Genomic DNA, 17029 nt, shown 5'->3' with positions numbered 1-17029 from the left:
ATCTCTTAGATCCACTTGGCTCTTATCTTCTGTTATTTTCACTGTGTCTCTGTTTAGTTTCTGTTTACATGATCTATCCATTGCTGAGAGTGGGGTGTTGAAGTTTCCCACTATTATTGTGTGCAGAGTGATGTGTGCTTTGAAGTTAAAGCTTCTTTTATCGTTGTGGATGCCCTTGCATTTGGAGCATAGATGGTCTTCTTGGTAGTTTTTTTTTTTTTTTTCCTTTGACCAGTATGGCGTGTCCTTCCTTATCTTTTTTGATAACTTTTGGTTGAAAGTTGTTTTTATTCGATATTAGAATGGATACTCCAGCTTGTTTTTTGAGACCATTTGCTTGGAAAATTGTTTTACAACCTTTTACTCTGAGGTAATGTCTGCCTTTGTCACTGAGGTGTGTTTCCTCTATGCAGCAAAATGCTGGGTCCTGTTTATATATCCACTCTGTATATGTCTTTTTGGGGGGAATTGAGTCCACTAATGTAAACAGATATTAAGAAAAAGTGATTGTTACTTCCTCTTATTTTTGTTATTAAAAGTGGAATTATGTTATCTTCTTTTGGATTTGTTGAAAGATTACTTTCTTGCCTTTTCTAGGGTGTAGTTTCCCTCCTTGTGCTGGTGTTTGCAAATTAATATCCTTTGAGGGGCTGGATTTGTGGAAAGACATTGTGTAAATTTGGTTTTGTCATGGAATATCTTGGTTTTTCCATCCATGGTAATTGAGAGTTTTGTGGGATATAGTAGCTTGGGCTATATACATTTGTGTTCTCTTAGGGTCTGTATGATATCTGTCCAGGATCTTCTAGCTTTAATTTTTCTCTGGTGAGAAGTCTGGTGTAATTCTGATAGGTATGCCATTATATGTTACTTGACTTTTTCCCCTTACTGCTTTTATTATTCTTTCTTTGTTTTGTGCATTTGGTTTTGATTGTTATGTGATGGGAGGAATTTATTTTCTGGTCCAGTCTATTTGGAGTTCAGTAGGCATCTTGCATGTTCATGGGCATTTCTTTCTTTAGGTTAGGGAAGCTTTATGTAATTTTCTCAAAGATGCTTGCTGGCCCATTGAGTTGGGAATCTTTGCTCTCATCTATATCTATTATCCCTAGGTTTCATCTTCTCATTTTTTTCCTGGATTTCCTGGATATTTTGGGTTAGAAGCTTGTTGTGTTTTGCATTTTTCTTTGACTGTGTCAATGTTTTCTATGGTATCTTCTGCACCTGAGATTCTCTCTTCTATACCTTGTTTTATATTTGTGATGCTTGCATCTATGACTCTTCATCTATTTCCTAGGTTTTCTAATTCCAAGGTTGTCTCCCTTTTTGACTTCTTTACTGTTTCTATTTCTATTTTTAGATCTTGGATGACTTTGTTCATTTCCTTCACCTGTTTGATTGTGTTTTCCTGTAATTCTTTAAGGGATTTTTGTGTTTATTCTTTAAAGGCTTCTATCTGTTTACCTATGTTCTATATTTCTTTAAGGGAGTTATTTTTGTCCTTCTGAATATTCTCTATCATCATCATGAGAAGTGATTATAAATCTGAGTCTTGCTTTTCTGGTGTGATGGTGGATCCAGGCCTTGCTATGGTGAGAGAATTGGGTTCTGATGATGCCAACTAACCTTGGTTTCTGTTTCTTATGCCTCTTGCAATCTGGATATCTCTAGTGCTACCTGCCTTTGCTATATCTAACTGGATCCTATCCTTCTTGTGATCCTGGTTATGTCAGAACTTCTCAGAGTTCAGATCTCTCTGTGGTCCTGTGATCCTGTGATCCTGTTTCTGGGTGTGTCAGAGCTCCTTCGATTCAGGTTGCCTCTAGGACCTGATATCTTGGTGTGACCAAGCTCCTGGGATCCTGTGGTCCTGGGCATGTTTGATCATCTGGGAGTAAAGCTTCTTCTGTGTGTTGTGCAACTGGCTGAGGAGTTAGTGTCCAAGTTCTGCTCAGGGAACCTCTGATCCTATGATCCTGGTTATGTTAGAGCATCTGGGAGTGGATCATTCCTCTGGGTGTTGTGAGACTGGCTACAGAGTTAACGACCAATGTCTGCTCAGGGCACCAGCCCAGGTATAGGAAGGAACTGGTACCACTGTTCAGGTGGACTTCCTGGGTGCCTGGATCCCACTAGTCCCAGTTATTTCCAGTGTTGTGGCAGATGTTGTGTCCCCCTCACCTTTGATCCTATGATCCTGGTCAATAGAATTATTTCTTAAGTCCAAACACTCTGTAACTTTTGTTTTACAGTGAGCATTGAAGGAACGAGCTGCCATTTCATATATTGGAGGCCTTTTCTGGATTTGAAATAAAAATTGTAACTAAAAGAGAGTAAATCATTTTATCTAATAAAGTCTTACATAATACCATAGCTTTAAAATGCATTTGTATCACCATGACTGCACATGTTGTGAAATGATTTTTTGCAAGTTCTAAGTCTTCATCTACCAGTCAGTTTTCCTCTCTATTCTGGTACAGGGGAGTTTTCAAAATTCTTTTCTTTCCTTTTCCTTTCCTCTCTTTGTTGTTTATTCCTGATTCATTCATTGATTTTCTGTCTCTGTCTCTGTCTCTGTCTCTGTCTCTGTCTCTGTCTCTGTCTCTCTCTCTCTCTCTCTCTCTCTCTCTCTCCTTCCTTTTTCCTCCTGTCCTCTGTCTTAGAAATCTCCTAGAGTTCATAGACTCAGGGACCCATATAAGGATCCATCACAGACACTAGGGCAATTCTTTTCATGCTCTTCTCACAATAAAGATGATTTTTCCAGACATGTGGTATTATCCTGAGGATTCAATGCTGAAAAGGAAGGGATAATATGTGGCAAATGCCCCTTCCATAAATGCCTGCTCACTTGGAATGCTGCCCTTCAGTGTCTAGAAGCTGATATATTTTCTTCTACAGGAATAATTCCTGATGGGAACATGGCTTTAAAATCAGGGTTCCCACATATTCAAAGTTCAAAAATTGAGGCACAAGCAATTGTACAGCCTGAAAGGACAAGAAGATACACTGAATATTACCTTGTTTCTGCATCTGAAGATGATATGTCCCTTGTAGGCACATGAAATACTAGTCAGGCTACTTTTTCATTTCTAAGAACTCCCAATTAATCCTTTATTCTTTTAGTAACTGCTTTATTAGGCTTCAATTGCTGTCTCCATTTGTTTTTGTTTTTGTTTTTTTCTGTCAATATCTCCGACATATTTACTTGAGATTAGGTACAAAGGGTTTAAAAACTGGTCTTCTTCTTTACTCCTTTGACACTTTGTTCTCCTGCTCCTCCTCTTCCACCTTTTTCTCCTTTGCTTTCTTCTTCTCTTGATTCTCTTCATTATCCTTTTGCTATTTCTCCTTGACATTCTTTTTCTCCTACTTCATCTTTTCCACCACATCTTTTCCCTACCTTACTGCCTTTTCTTCACTTTTGTTTAACTTTACCAGTTATTAAGAGTGAACTTTTTTATGCCTTTTTTCCAGAAATCTTCTTTCTTTATTTTTAAGAGAAGTTTAATGATGTATATTCTGATCACTGATTCCCCTCATTCATCTCCATCAAGATCCTTCTCACTCCTTCATTCATGCAACTACAGGCCTTCTTTTTCTCTTTAGAAAACAAACAGTAAATAAAACAAAAGAACCAGAATGAAACAGAGCAAACAAACAAAAATCAAAGAAAATGAGAAAAATATATGTAAGCAGGAATACACACACAATCCATAAAATCCACACTACACAAACAAAACTCAAATCAAATAAAAAAAATACCCAAACAAGGAAATTTTAGACAAAAACATCTCCAAAATATTAGTGAATTTTATTTTATTGGCCATCTACTGCTAGGCAAGTGATATACCCATCTGTGGAGTCTGTATGCACAGAGAGATTCCATTGAAGAAAGTAACTTTTCTTTGCTAGTGGTTTTCATTTTTAAATAAGTTCTTACTTAGGGAAGGGAGCTCATGTACAATTTTCTTCTGTTATTGAACCATGGAGGTGAAGAAAATGATTCAAGTATTCTTCTCAGAGCCAGGAATTTCTTCCAACATCTTAGTATTTAATTCTGAGATGTGGAAAAAGTGCCTATACTTGGTTGTTTCAAATCCTAGCGAGGAAAAAGTTATTCCTAAGAAATTGAAACACAAACCAGTGTTTGTGTTCCTTTGTTCCTCCATTCTGAAATGCACAAGTTGACTGTGGAGGATGAGAAGAAGAAAAAGAAAACTATTAACAATGTAATCTTTTTGAAGACTTCAAGAAAAATAAAAGCTATGATCTTATTCACTCAAGGGGTTCTAATGCTACTCTCTCACTCTTCCCAGGCTCAATTTGCAGAATGTGGGAACTAAAAGGAGGAAGGGGAAAGAGGGGGAGGGAGCATAGCACACATCCAGCCAGAGTTCCTCCTATGCTCTGGGCAGGCAGATGTGGGAGGGCTGCTAGAAGCTTTCCACTCGGCCCTGGGTAGATATCTAAGCCGCTGACCCCACTCAATGGGGGGGGGGGTGGAGGAAAGGGGGTAGCCCCTGACCAGGGGACCCAGGAAAACACCCAGTAGACCTGGGGTTATGGGATAGAGGGTTGAGGGGAGAGAGGTTCCCATGCAGGCAAGAATGAGCATAGTGGGCCTTGATGAACAGAGACAGCCTATGGTTTTAGAGCTTTATTGTAGAAAGGCAGGGAGAAAGAAGAGAAGGTGAAAAGAGAGAGAGATGGCCATAGCTAAGAGGAAGGAGGGGGAGAGAGAGAGAAAGAGGAAAAGCTAGAGAATAAGAAAGAGAGAGTAAGAGGGAGGGAGAGAGGGAGAGGAGAGGAGAGGAGAGGAGAGGAGAGGAGAGGAGAGGAGTGAGGAAAGAGTAAGGGGGTAAGAGCAAGGCAGCAAGAGAATAAGGAGGGGCCAAACAGCTCCTCTTATGGTATGCTGTTATCTTTACTCTTGCTAGGTAACTGGGGAGGAGTTTAGCCTGAAGGTCAGAAGCTTGGAACATTGCCTACACGACTACTAGCCATGCTTCTCCTGTGGGGGCTGTGGGGACTGTAAATTCAACAAGAGCCAGAGTTCTAGGATCATGAGGGAACGCCTACGGTGCCATGTAGGTGAATTATCACCACCATGTCCCTGGGTTCAACATCTAGCCTCAACTGGAAACCATGCTATCTGTTCATAGCCCAATGGCCAACAGAGGAATATACTGTAAGTTTTCTTAGACACCCTACTGTAATATATTCTCAAGAATCAGAATAAACTTGATCCATCTAACTTAAAGAAACACTGCCTAATGTTATGTTGGACTCAATACAGTGTGATTAATAGCAAGTGCAGCCAGAGACTGGAAGCTTAAATTATAATGTCATTGTATAATTAGATCTGCCTTGTAGGAATCAAGGAAAGAGATCTAAAGTGCTGTATGTCCAGGCCTTCATGGATCTCAACTGTCAAAGGGTGAGAGGTATGGAAAAAAAAACTGATGTTATATATTGATGTCCCCTATCTCTACAAACCTGGCCTTTCAAACCAGAAACAGCAAGCAACAGGGTCGAGATTAAGTATCTTTTCCTATTGTATATATCTATACCTGCATTCCACATTCTCCAGTGTACCCCAAGTCAACAGACCTTAGAATACAAAGCCCAATGGTCCAAATTAGGAGTGGGTTCTGCTTACACTCATCATGTCCCACGGCTACAGCACACACTTACAGGCAACAATTTTATTTTTCAATTACATACTACCAACAGCACAAGAAGAAGCTATGAAGTGTATCTGAAACCATATCCTAATTTATCAATAATTTTGAGACCCTACCTATAACTTACAAATTCATGAAGAAACTTAACCTTAACTACTTGCCATACTCCTGGAGAAAAATAAAGGGTCTGATAGGAAGTGGAAAATATTCAGACAAATTAAATATTAAGTCCTTCAATCCTATCATCCCAGTGCTCAGGTTCGACCAAATCAATTGTACATCGTTTTGGTGGTTTAGCTTATTTGTTTCATATTTGTTTGGACTCCTGTGGTTTTTTTGTTTTGTTTTGTTTGGTTTGGTTTAGTTTGGTTTGGTTTGGTTTTTTTTTAACAGAGTTTCTCTGTGTAACAGCCATTTATCCTGGAACTTTCTTTGTAGACAAGGCTGGCCATGAATTTAGAGATCCTTCTACCTCTGCCTTCACAGTACTGGGATTAAATGAATGTACCACCACACACAGCTTGTGCACAGATTTTAATTATAGAATCCCAACAAGAAACCAAAGAAAAAGGATAATTCTAGAAAGCCTTTTGAAAGAATAAAAGTTTTCATTAAAAAACCTTTTACCTATTACAAGATTGTAACAGTCACTAAAATTAAAGAAGATCTCAGAAGATGGAAAGATATCCCATGCTCATGGATGGGCAGGAACAATATAGTAAAAATGGCTATCATGACAAAAGCAATCTATAGATTCAGTGTAATCCCCATCAAAACTCCAGCTCAATTCTTCAACGAATTAGAAAGGGCAATCTGCAAATTCATCTGGAATAACAAAAAGCCTAGGATAGCAAAAACTCTTCTCAAGGATAAAAGAACATCTGGTGGAATCACAATGCCTGACCTAAAGCTGTACTACAGAGCAATTGTGATAAAATCTGCATGCTACTGATATATCAACATACAGGTAGATCAATGGAATAGAATTGAAGACCCAGAAATGAACCCACACACATATGGTCAATTGATCTTTGACAAGGGAGCTAAAACCATCCAGTGTGGAAAAGACAGCATTTTCAACAAATGGTGCTGGCACAACTGGCAGTTATCATGTAGAAGAATTCGAATTGATCCATTCCTATCTCCTTGTACTAATGTCAAATCTAAGTGGATCAAGGAACTCCACATAAAACCAGAGACACTGAAACTTATAGAGGAGAAAGTGGGGAAAAACCCCAAAGATATGTGCACAGGAGAAAGATTCCTGAATAGAACAGCAATGGCTTGTGCTGTAAGATCAAGAATCAACAAATGGGACCTCAGAAAATTGCAAAGCTTCTGTAAGGCAAAAGATACTGTCAATAAGACAAAAAGGCCACCAACAGATTGGGAAAGGATCTTTACCTATCCTAAATCAGATAGGGAACTAATATCCAATATATATAAAGAACTCAAGAAGTTGGAGTACAGAAAATCAAATAACCCCATTAAAAATGGGGCTCAGAGCTAAGCAGAATTCTCACCTGAGGAATACCAAATGGCTGAGAAGCACCTGAAAAAATGTTCAGCATCCTTAATCATCAGGGAAATACAAATCAAAATAACCCTGAGATTCCACCTCACACCAGCCAGAATGGCTAAGATCAAAAATTCAGGTAACAACAGATGCTGGCAAGGATGTGGAGAAAGAGGAACCCTCCTCCATTGTTGGTGGAATTGCAAGCTTGTACAACCACTCTGGAAATCAGTCTGGCGGTTCCTCAGAAAATTGGACATATTACTACCAGAGGATCCCACAATACCTCTCCTGGGCATATATCCAGAAGATGTTCCAACCGGTAAGAAGGACACATGCTCAACTATGTTCATAGCAGCCTTATTTGTAATAGCCAGAAGCTGGAAAGAACTCACATGCCCCTCAACAGAGGAATGTATACAGAAAATGTGGTAACTTTACACAATGGGGTACTACTCAGCTATTAAAAAGAATGATTTTATGAAATTCCTAGGCAAATGGATGGATCTGGAGGGCATCATCCTGAGTGAAGTAACCCAATCACAAAAGAACTCACATGATATGTCCTCACTGATAAGTGGATATTAGTCTAGAAACTTAGAATACCCAAGAATGAAGACAAAAGTGTGGCCGCTTTGCTCCTTCTTAGAATTGGGAACAAAACCCCCATGGAAGGAGTTACAGAGACAAAGTTTGGAGCTGAGACGAAAGGATGGACCATCTAGAGACTGCCATACCTCGGCATCCATCCAATAATCAGCCTCCAAATGCTGACACTATTACACACACTAGCAAGATTTTGCTGAAAGGACCCTGATATAGCTGTCTCTTGTGAGACTATGCCAGGGCCTAGCAAACACAGAAGTGGATGCTCACAGTCAGCTATTGGATGGATCACAGGGCCGCCAATGGAGGAGCTAGAAAAAGTACCCAGGAGCTAAAGGGCTCTACAACCCTATAGGTGGAACAACAATATGAACTAACCTGTACCACCCAAAGCTCATGTCTCTAGCTGCATATGTATCAGAAGATGACCTAGTCTGCCATCAGTGGAAAGAGAGGCACACTGGTCTTGCACACTCTATATCCCTCAGTACAGGGGAATGCCAGGACCAAGAAGTGGGAGTGGGCAGAGGGGAGTAGGGGGGATATTTGGGGGAGGTTTGCGGTAGCATTAGAAATGTTAATGAAGAAAATGCCTAATTAAAAAAAATAATAATAATAAAAGAATAGTGCCTGACTTCTCAATGGCTAATTGACATGTTCATGGTATTTGAGAAACCTCAGTCATTAAACAAAAGCAGTTTAAGTAGCAATTTGTTAATTCTTTTATTAGTCAGCCAAACTCAATCATAGAAATCATTAAGTGTAAAAGATAGGCACCTTGCCCTCTGCACTCCAACTTCTGGTACACACCTCTAGCTGCAATCCCAGATCTTTTCCCCATACCCCTGATCACTGCTCTGCCTGCATCCCTGAAGACTTATTGCCACCTAGTACAACTAGATGAGATCTCTAGGTATCGATACCTTGCCTCTGCATCCTCTGGCAAACCCAGTTCTGCCATGTCCCCTCTGCACTCCAACTTCTACTTGCAATCTTAGAGGCCTGCAGCTATAAAGTCCACTAGGTCTGTCTGCATTCCTGTAGGCCCAAGGCCATGCAGGACAATCAGTCCTATCTGAAATCCCAGAGGCCTGATGCCATCTGGGACTACCATAAGGCTAAAGGAAATCTTAAGAACACACTCAACAAAAGCCAGAACATATGGCAACACCAGAACCCACCTACAAAATTACATCAAGCCCTGGATATTATAACACACCTGAAACACAAGAAAATGACTTTTAATTCACTTGTAGAAAGATGATAGAAGTCTTTAAAGAAGAAACAAATAAATCTCTGAGAGAAACAAAGGAAAATACAATCAATTATGTAAGGGCCTTTAAGGAGGAAATGAAAACATATAAAGAAACACAGGGGGGAAACAATCAAACATTTGAAAAATGTGGGAAAAATAAAGGTTGTAGACCTAAAAGTGGAAATAGAAGCAATAAAAAAAAAATACAAACTGAGACAATCCTGGAGATGAAAACCCAGGAAAAAGAACAGGAACTACTGACACTAGTATTACCAATAGAATACAAGAGATGGAAGACAGAATCTCAGGTTTAGAAGTTACAATAGAAGAAACTGATACATTGATCAAAGAAACTGCCACATCTCAAAAGTTTCTAACTCAAAAATCCAGAAAAATGTGGGAACTATGTTAATATCAATTTTAAAAAGAGTAAGAATAGCCTTCTGGTCCACTCCAGCACTGGGGTGCCTTGCCTGCAGAGTCTCCAGACACCCGCAAGGACCCACACAGTCCCCCACAGGATTCTAAGACCTCTGGTGAGTGGAACACAGCATCTGCTCCAATCCAATCGCGAGGGACCTGAGACTGCATTAACTAGGGAAGCAGTTAACCCAGCCTGAACAGGGGCACAAGTCCCTTGCAGTCCACTGCAGCACAGGGTTGTCTTGCCCGCAGAGTCTCCGGACACCCGCAAGGACCCACACAGGATCACCCACGGGATCCTAAGACGTCTGGTGAGTGGAACACAGCGCCTGTTCCAATCCAATCGCTCGGGACCTGAGACCATTAACTAGGGAAACAGATAACCCGACCTGATCAGGGGCACAAGTCCCTTCTGGTACACTCCAGCACTGGGATTCCTTGTGCGCGGAGTTCTCGGACACCGCCAATGTCCTCACAGGACCCTCCACGGGATGTTAAGACCTCTGGTGAGTTGAACACAACCTCTGCCAAGAGGCAGGTTTGAACATCAGATATCTGGGCACCTTCCATGCAAGAAGAGAGCTTGCCTGCAGAGAATACTCTGACCACTGAAGCTAAGGAGAGATCTAGTCTCCCAGGTATGCTGATAGAGGCTAACATAATCACCTGAGGAACAAGCTCTAACCAGAGACAACTATAACAACTAGCTTCAGAGATTACCAGATGGCGAAAGGCAAATGTAAGAATCCTACTAACAGAAATCATGACCACACACCATCATCAGAACACAGCACTCCACCCCACCTAGTCCTGGGCACCCCAACACACCAGAAAAGCAAGACCCGGATTTAATGCAATCCCCATCAAAATTCCATCTCAATTCTTCAACGAATTAGAAAGAGCATTCTGAAAATTCACCTGAAATAACAAAAAACCAAAGCATAGTAAAAACTCTTCTAAAGGATAAAAAAAAAAAACCTCTGGTGGAATCACGATGTCTGACCTAAAGCTTTACTACAGAGCAATTGTGATAAAAACTACATGGTACTGGTATAGTGATAGACAAGTAGACCAATGGAACAGAATTGAAGACCCAGAAATGAACCCACACACCTATGGTCAGTTGATCTTCGTCAAGGGAGCTAAAACCATCCAGTGGAAGAAAGACAGCATTTTCAACAAATGGTGCTGGCACAACTGGTGGTTATCATGTAGAAGAATTCGAATTGGTCCATTCCTATCTCCTTGTACTAAAGTAAAATCTAAGTGGATCAAGGAGCTCCACATAAAATCAGAAACACTGAAACTTATAGGGGAGAAAGTGGGGAAAATCCTCGAAGATATAGGCACAGGGGAAAAATTCCTGAATAGAGCAGCAATGGCTTGTGCTGTAAGATCGAGAATTGACAAATGGGACCTCATGAAACTGCAAAGCTTCTGTAAGGCAAAATACACTGTCAATAAGACAAAAAGTCCACCAACAGATTGGGAAAGGATCTTTACATATCCTAAATCAGATAGGGGACTAATATCCAATATATATAATGAATTCAAGAAGGTGGACTCCAGAAAATCAAATAATAAATAATAATCAAATTAAAAATGGGACTCAGAGCTAAACAAAGAATTCTCACCTGAGGAATACCGAATGCCTGAGAAACACCTGAAAAAATGTTCAGCATCCTTAATCATCAGGGAAATGCAAATCAAAACAACCCTGAGATTCCACCTCACACCAGTCAGAATGGCTAAAATCAAAAATTCAGGTGACAGGAGATGCTGGCGAGGATGTGGAGAAAGAGGAACACTCCTCCATTGCTGGTGGGATTGCAAGCTTGTACAACCGCTCTGGAAATCAGTCTATTGGTTCCTCAGAAAATTGGACATGGTACTACTGGAGGATCCCGCAATACCTCTCCTGGGCATATATCCAGAATATATTCCAACTAGTAAGAAATAAACATGTTCCACTATGTTCATAAGAGCCATATTTATAATAGCCAGAAGCTGGAAAGAACCCAGATGCCCCTCAACAGAGGAATGGATACAAAAAAAATGTGGTACTTTTAAACAATGGAGTACTACTCAGCTATTAAAAAGAATGAATTTTTGAAATTCCTAGGCAAATGGTTGGACCTGGAGGGCATTATCCTGAGTGAGATAACCCAATCACAAAAGAACTCAAATGATATGTACTCACTGATAAGTGGATATTAGCCCAGAAACTTAGAATACCCAAGATATAAGTTACAATTTGCAAAACACATGAAACTCAAGAAGAACTAAGACCAAAGTGTGGACACTTTACCCCTTGTTAGAATTGAGAACAAAATACCCTTGGATGGAGTTACAGAGACAAACTTTGGAGCTGAGGCCAAAGGATAGACCATCTAGAGACTGCCATATCCAGGGATCCATCCCAAAATCAGCCTCCAAACAGTGACACCATTGCATAAAGTAGCAAGATTTTGCTGAAAGGACCCAGATATAGCTGTCTTTTGTGAGACAATGCCGGGGCCTAGCAAACACAGAAGTGGATGCTCACAGTCAGCTATTGGATGGATCACAGGGCCCCCATTGGAGGAGCTAGAGAAAGTACCCAAGGAGCTAAAGGGAACTGCAACCGTATAAGTGGAACAACATTATGAACTAACCAGTACCCTGGAGCTCTTGACTCTAGCTGCATATGTATCAAAAGATGGCCTAGTCGGCCATCACTGGAAAGAGAAGCCCATTGGACATGCAAACTTTATATGCCCCAGTACAGGGGAACTCCAGGGCCAAAAAGTGGGAGTGGGTGGGTAGGAGAGTGGGGGGGAGGGTATGGGGGACTTTTGAGATAGTATTAGAAATGTAAATGAGGAAAATACCTAATGTGTGTATATATATATATATATATATATATATATATATATATATATATATATATATATATATATATAAGTTACCGGTCTGCCCTGCAAAATCAAGGCTCATTTTAATGTTTAACAGTACAAAATCCAAGCATCAAGGGCATAAGCCCTGGAAGCCATGGGGCTCTTTAAACTTGTGTTGCTCAACTTGCCTATAGTCTGTGGGCAAAGCATTTTTGTTAAAGATGCTACGAGTATCGCACTTGCATTTCTGAATGCCAGGTTTCTGAAAGGCCGTCAGTGTTCTTCCATTCTTTTGTGATATTTTCTATTGAAAAATGATCAGCCTGATGAAGAATTCCATTGTACCATAGAGAGCTTACAATGTATATAAACATGTGTGTGGGCAGTAAAAAAAAAAAAAAAAAAAAAAAAAGAGCTTAGTCATTGCTAATACAATTTTAGGAATTCTTATAGGATCATCATCGACAATTAAAGAATCATCTATTTATGTATATAGCATGACTACAAGACAGTACATCTTTGTTGTTCTGCAGAAATCTGCTCAAAAAGTTGGGCTAATGCCTAATCATTGATATATATTAGGAGAAACATATTGATAGCAGGAATCTTTCCTCAGATGTAATCACCTTGGCCTTTCCTAAAGACCTTAATCCATCAATAATTTTACAGTCCATGATGGAACCATCTCATGAAGATCACCGGCACTTTCAGCATCTCCTTGATGGTTCCTGGCAATTAGATACTGTTCCTTCTATTTATATTTGTGGAAGAGTTTGGGGGTATTGGCATTAGCTCTGCTTTGAAAGTTTGGTTGAATTCTGCACTAAAATCATCCAGCACTGGGCTTGTTTTGTAAATGAGACTTTGAAAAATGCATTTCTTTTCCTTAGGGGTTATAAGACTGTTTAGATTATTTACCTGATCTTGATTTAACTTTAGTGAGTGTAGTGTGTCACAAAAGTCATCTATTTCATTTAGATTTCCACTTTTGTGGAGTATAGACTTTTTTTAAATAAAGGCTAATGATACTACCAAAAGATCCAATAACTCTCCTGGGCATATATACCCAGAAGAAGTTCCAAGTGGTAATAGGAACAAATGTTCCACTATGTTCATAGCAGCCTTATTTGTAATAGCCAGAAGCTGGATAGAACCCAGATGTCCCTCAACAGAGGAATGGATACAGAAACTGTGGTATATTTACACAATGGAGTACTACACAGCTATTAAAAAGAATAAATTTATGATATTCCTAGGTAAATGGATGGACCTGGAGGGTATTATCCTGAGTGAGGTAACCCAATCACAAAAGAACTCACGAGACATGTACTCACTGATAAGTGGATATTAGCCCAAAAACATAGAACACCCAAGATGCAATTTGCAAAACACAAGAAAATCAAGAAGAGGGAGGACCAATGGGTGGATACTTTGTTCCTCCTTAGAATACAGAACAAAATACCCTTGAAAGGAGTTACAGAAACAAGGTTTGGAGCTAAGATGAAAGGATATACCATCCAGAGACTAACCCACCCGGAGATCCATCCCATAATCGCCACCAAATGCAGACACTATTGCATATGCCAGCAAGATTTTGATGAAGAAAATGTGGTACATTTACACAATGGAGTACTAATCCATCTATTAAAAAGAATGAATTTATGAAATTCCTAGGCAAATGGATGGACCTGAAGGGTATCATCCTGAGTGAGGCAACCCAATCACAAGAGAACTCACATGATATATACTCACTGATAAGTGGAGATTAGCTCAGAAACTTAGAATACCCAAGATACAAGTTGCACAACACATGAAACTCAAGAAAAACAAAGACCAAAGTGTGGTCACTTTGCCCCTTCTTTTTTTTTTTTTTTTTTTTTTTTAATTAGGTATTTAGCTCATTTACATTTCCAATGCTATACCAAAAGTCCCCCTTACCCACCCACCCCCACTCCCCTACCCACCCACTCCCCCCCTTTGGCCCTGGCGTTCCCCTGTACCGGGGCACACAAAGTCTGCGTGTCCAATGGGCCTCTCTTTCCAGTGATGGCCGACTAGGCCATCTTTTGATACATATGCAGCTAGAGTCAAGAGCTCAGGGGTACTGGTTAGTTCATAATGTTGTTCCACCTATAGGGTTGAAGATCCCTTTAGCTCCTTGGGTACTTTCTCTAGCTCCTCCATTGGGAGCCCTGTGATCCATCCATTAGCTGACTGTGAGCATCCACTTCTGTGTTTGCTAGGCCCCGGCATAGTCTCACAAGAGACAGCTACATCTGGGTCCTTTCGATAAAATCTTGCTAGTATATGCAATGGTGTCAGCGTTTGGATGCTGATTATGGGGTGGATCCCTGGATATGGCAGTCTCTACATGGTCCATCCTTTCATCTCAGCTCCAAACTTTGTTTCTGTAACTCCTTCCATGGGTGTTTTGTTCCCACTTCTAAGGAGGGGCATAGTGTCCACACTTCAGTCTTCATTTTTCTTGAGTTTCATGTGTTTAGGAAATTGTATCTTATATCGTGGGTATCCTAGGTTTTGGGCTAGTATCCACTTATCAGTGAGTACATATTGTGTGAGTTCCTTTGTGATTGTGTTACCTCACTCAGGATGATGCTCTCCAGGTCCATCCATTTGGCTAGGAATTTCATAAATTCATTCTTTTTAATAGCTGAGTAGTACTCCATTGTGTAGATGTACCACATTTTCTGTATCCATTCCTCTGTTGAGGGGCATCTGGGTTCTTTCCAGTTTCTGGCTATTATAAATAAGGCTGCTATGAACATAGTGGAGCATGTGTCCTTCTTACCAGTTGGGGCTTCTTCTGGATATATGCCCAGGAGAGGTATTGTGGGATCCTCCGGTAGTACTATGTCCAATTTTCTGAGGAACCGCCAGACTGATTTCCAGAGTGGTTGTACAAGCCTGCAATCCCACCAACAATGGAGGAGTGTTCCTCTTTCTCCACATCCTCGCCAGCATCTGCTGTCACCTGAATTTTTGATCTTAGCCATTCTCACTGGTGTGAGGTGGAATCTCAGGGTTGTTTTGATTTGCATTTCCCTGATGATTAAGGATGTTGAACATTTTTTCAGGTGCTTCTCTGCCATTCGGTATTCCTCAGGTGAGAATTCTTTGTTCAGTTCTGAGCCCCATTTTTTAAGGGGGTTATTTGATTTTCTGAGGTCCACCTTCTTGAGTTCTTTATATATGTTGGATATTAGTCCCCTATCTGATTTAGGATAGGTAAAGATCCTTTCCCAGTCTGTTGGTGGTCTTTTTGTCTTATAGACAGTGTCTTTTGCCTTGCAGAAACTTTGGAGTTTCATTAGGTCCCATTTGTCAATTCTCGATCTTACAGCACAAGCCATTGCTGTTCTGTTCAGGAATTTTTCCCCTGTGCCCATATCTTCAAGGCTTTTCCCCACTTTCTCCTCTATAAGTTTCAGTGTCTCTGGTTTTATGTGAAGTTCCTTGATCCACTTAGATTTGACCTTAGTACAAGGAGATAAGTATGGATCGATTCGCATTCTTCTACATGATAACAACCAGTTGTGCCAGCACCAATTGTTGAAAATGCTGTCTTTCTTCCACTGGATGGTTTTGGCTCCCTTGTCGAAGATCAAGTGACCATAGGTGTGTGGGTTCATTTCTGGGTCTTCAATTCTATTCCATTGGTCCACTTGTCTGTCTCTATACCAGTACCATGCAGTTTTTATCACAATTGCTCTGTAGTAAAGCTTTAGGTCAGGCATGGTGATTCCACCAGAGGTTCTTTTATCCTTGAGAAGAGTTTTTGCTATCCTCGGTTTTTTGTTATTCCAGATGAATTTGCAAATTGCTCCTTCTAATTCGTTGAAGAATTGAGTTGGAATTTTAATGGGGATTGCATTGAATCTGTAGATTGCTTTTGGCAAGATAGTCATTTTTACAATGTTGGTCCTGCCAATCCATGAGCATGGGAGATCTTTCCATCTTCTGAGATCTTCTTTAATTTCTTTCTTCAGGGACTTGAAGTTTTTATCATACAGATCTTTCACTTCCTTCGTTAGAGTCACGCCGAGATATTTTATATTATTTGTGGCTATTGAGAAGGGTGTTGTTTCCCTAATTTCTTTCTCAGCCTGTTTATTCTTTGTGTAGAGAAAGGCCATTGACTTGTTTGAGTTAATTTTATATCCAGCTACTTCACCGAAGCTGTTTATCAGGTTTAGGAGTTCTCTGTTGGAATTTTTAGGGTCACTTATATATACTATCATATCATCTGCAAAAAGTGATATTTTGACTTCCTCTTTTCCAATTTGTATCCCCTTGATCTCCTTTTGTTGTCGAATTGCTCTGGCTAATACTTCAAGTACTATGTTGAAAAGGTAGGGAGAAAGTGGGCAGCCTTGTCTAGTCCCTGATTTTAGTGGGATTGCTTCCAGCTTCTCTCCATTTACTTTGATGTTGGCTACTGGTTTGCTGTAGATTGCTTTTATCATGTTTAGGTATTGGCCTTGAATTCCTGATCTTTCCAGAACTTTTATCATGAATGGGTGTTGGATCTTGTCAAATGCTTTTTCTGCATCTAACGAGATGATCATGTGGTTTTTGTCTTTGAGTTTGTTTATATAATGGATTACATTGATGGATTTTCGTATATTAAACCATCCCTGCATCCCTG

Source organism: Mus musculus, chromosome X (assembly GCF_000001635.26).
Source record: "Mus musculus strain C57BL/6J chromosome X, GRCm38.p6 C57BL/6J".
NCBI classification, from domain to species: Eukaryota; Metazoa; Chordata; class Mammalia; order Rodentia; family Muridae; genus Mus; species Mus musculus.
Note: the sequence above shows the minus strand (reverse complement) of the source record.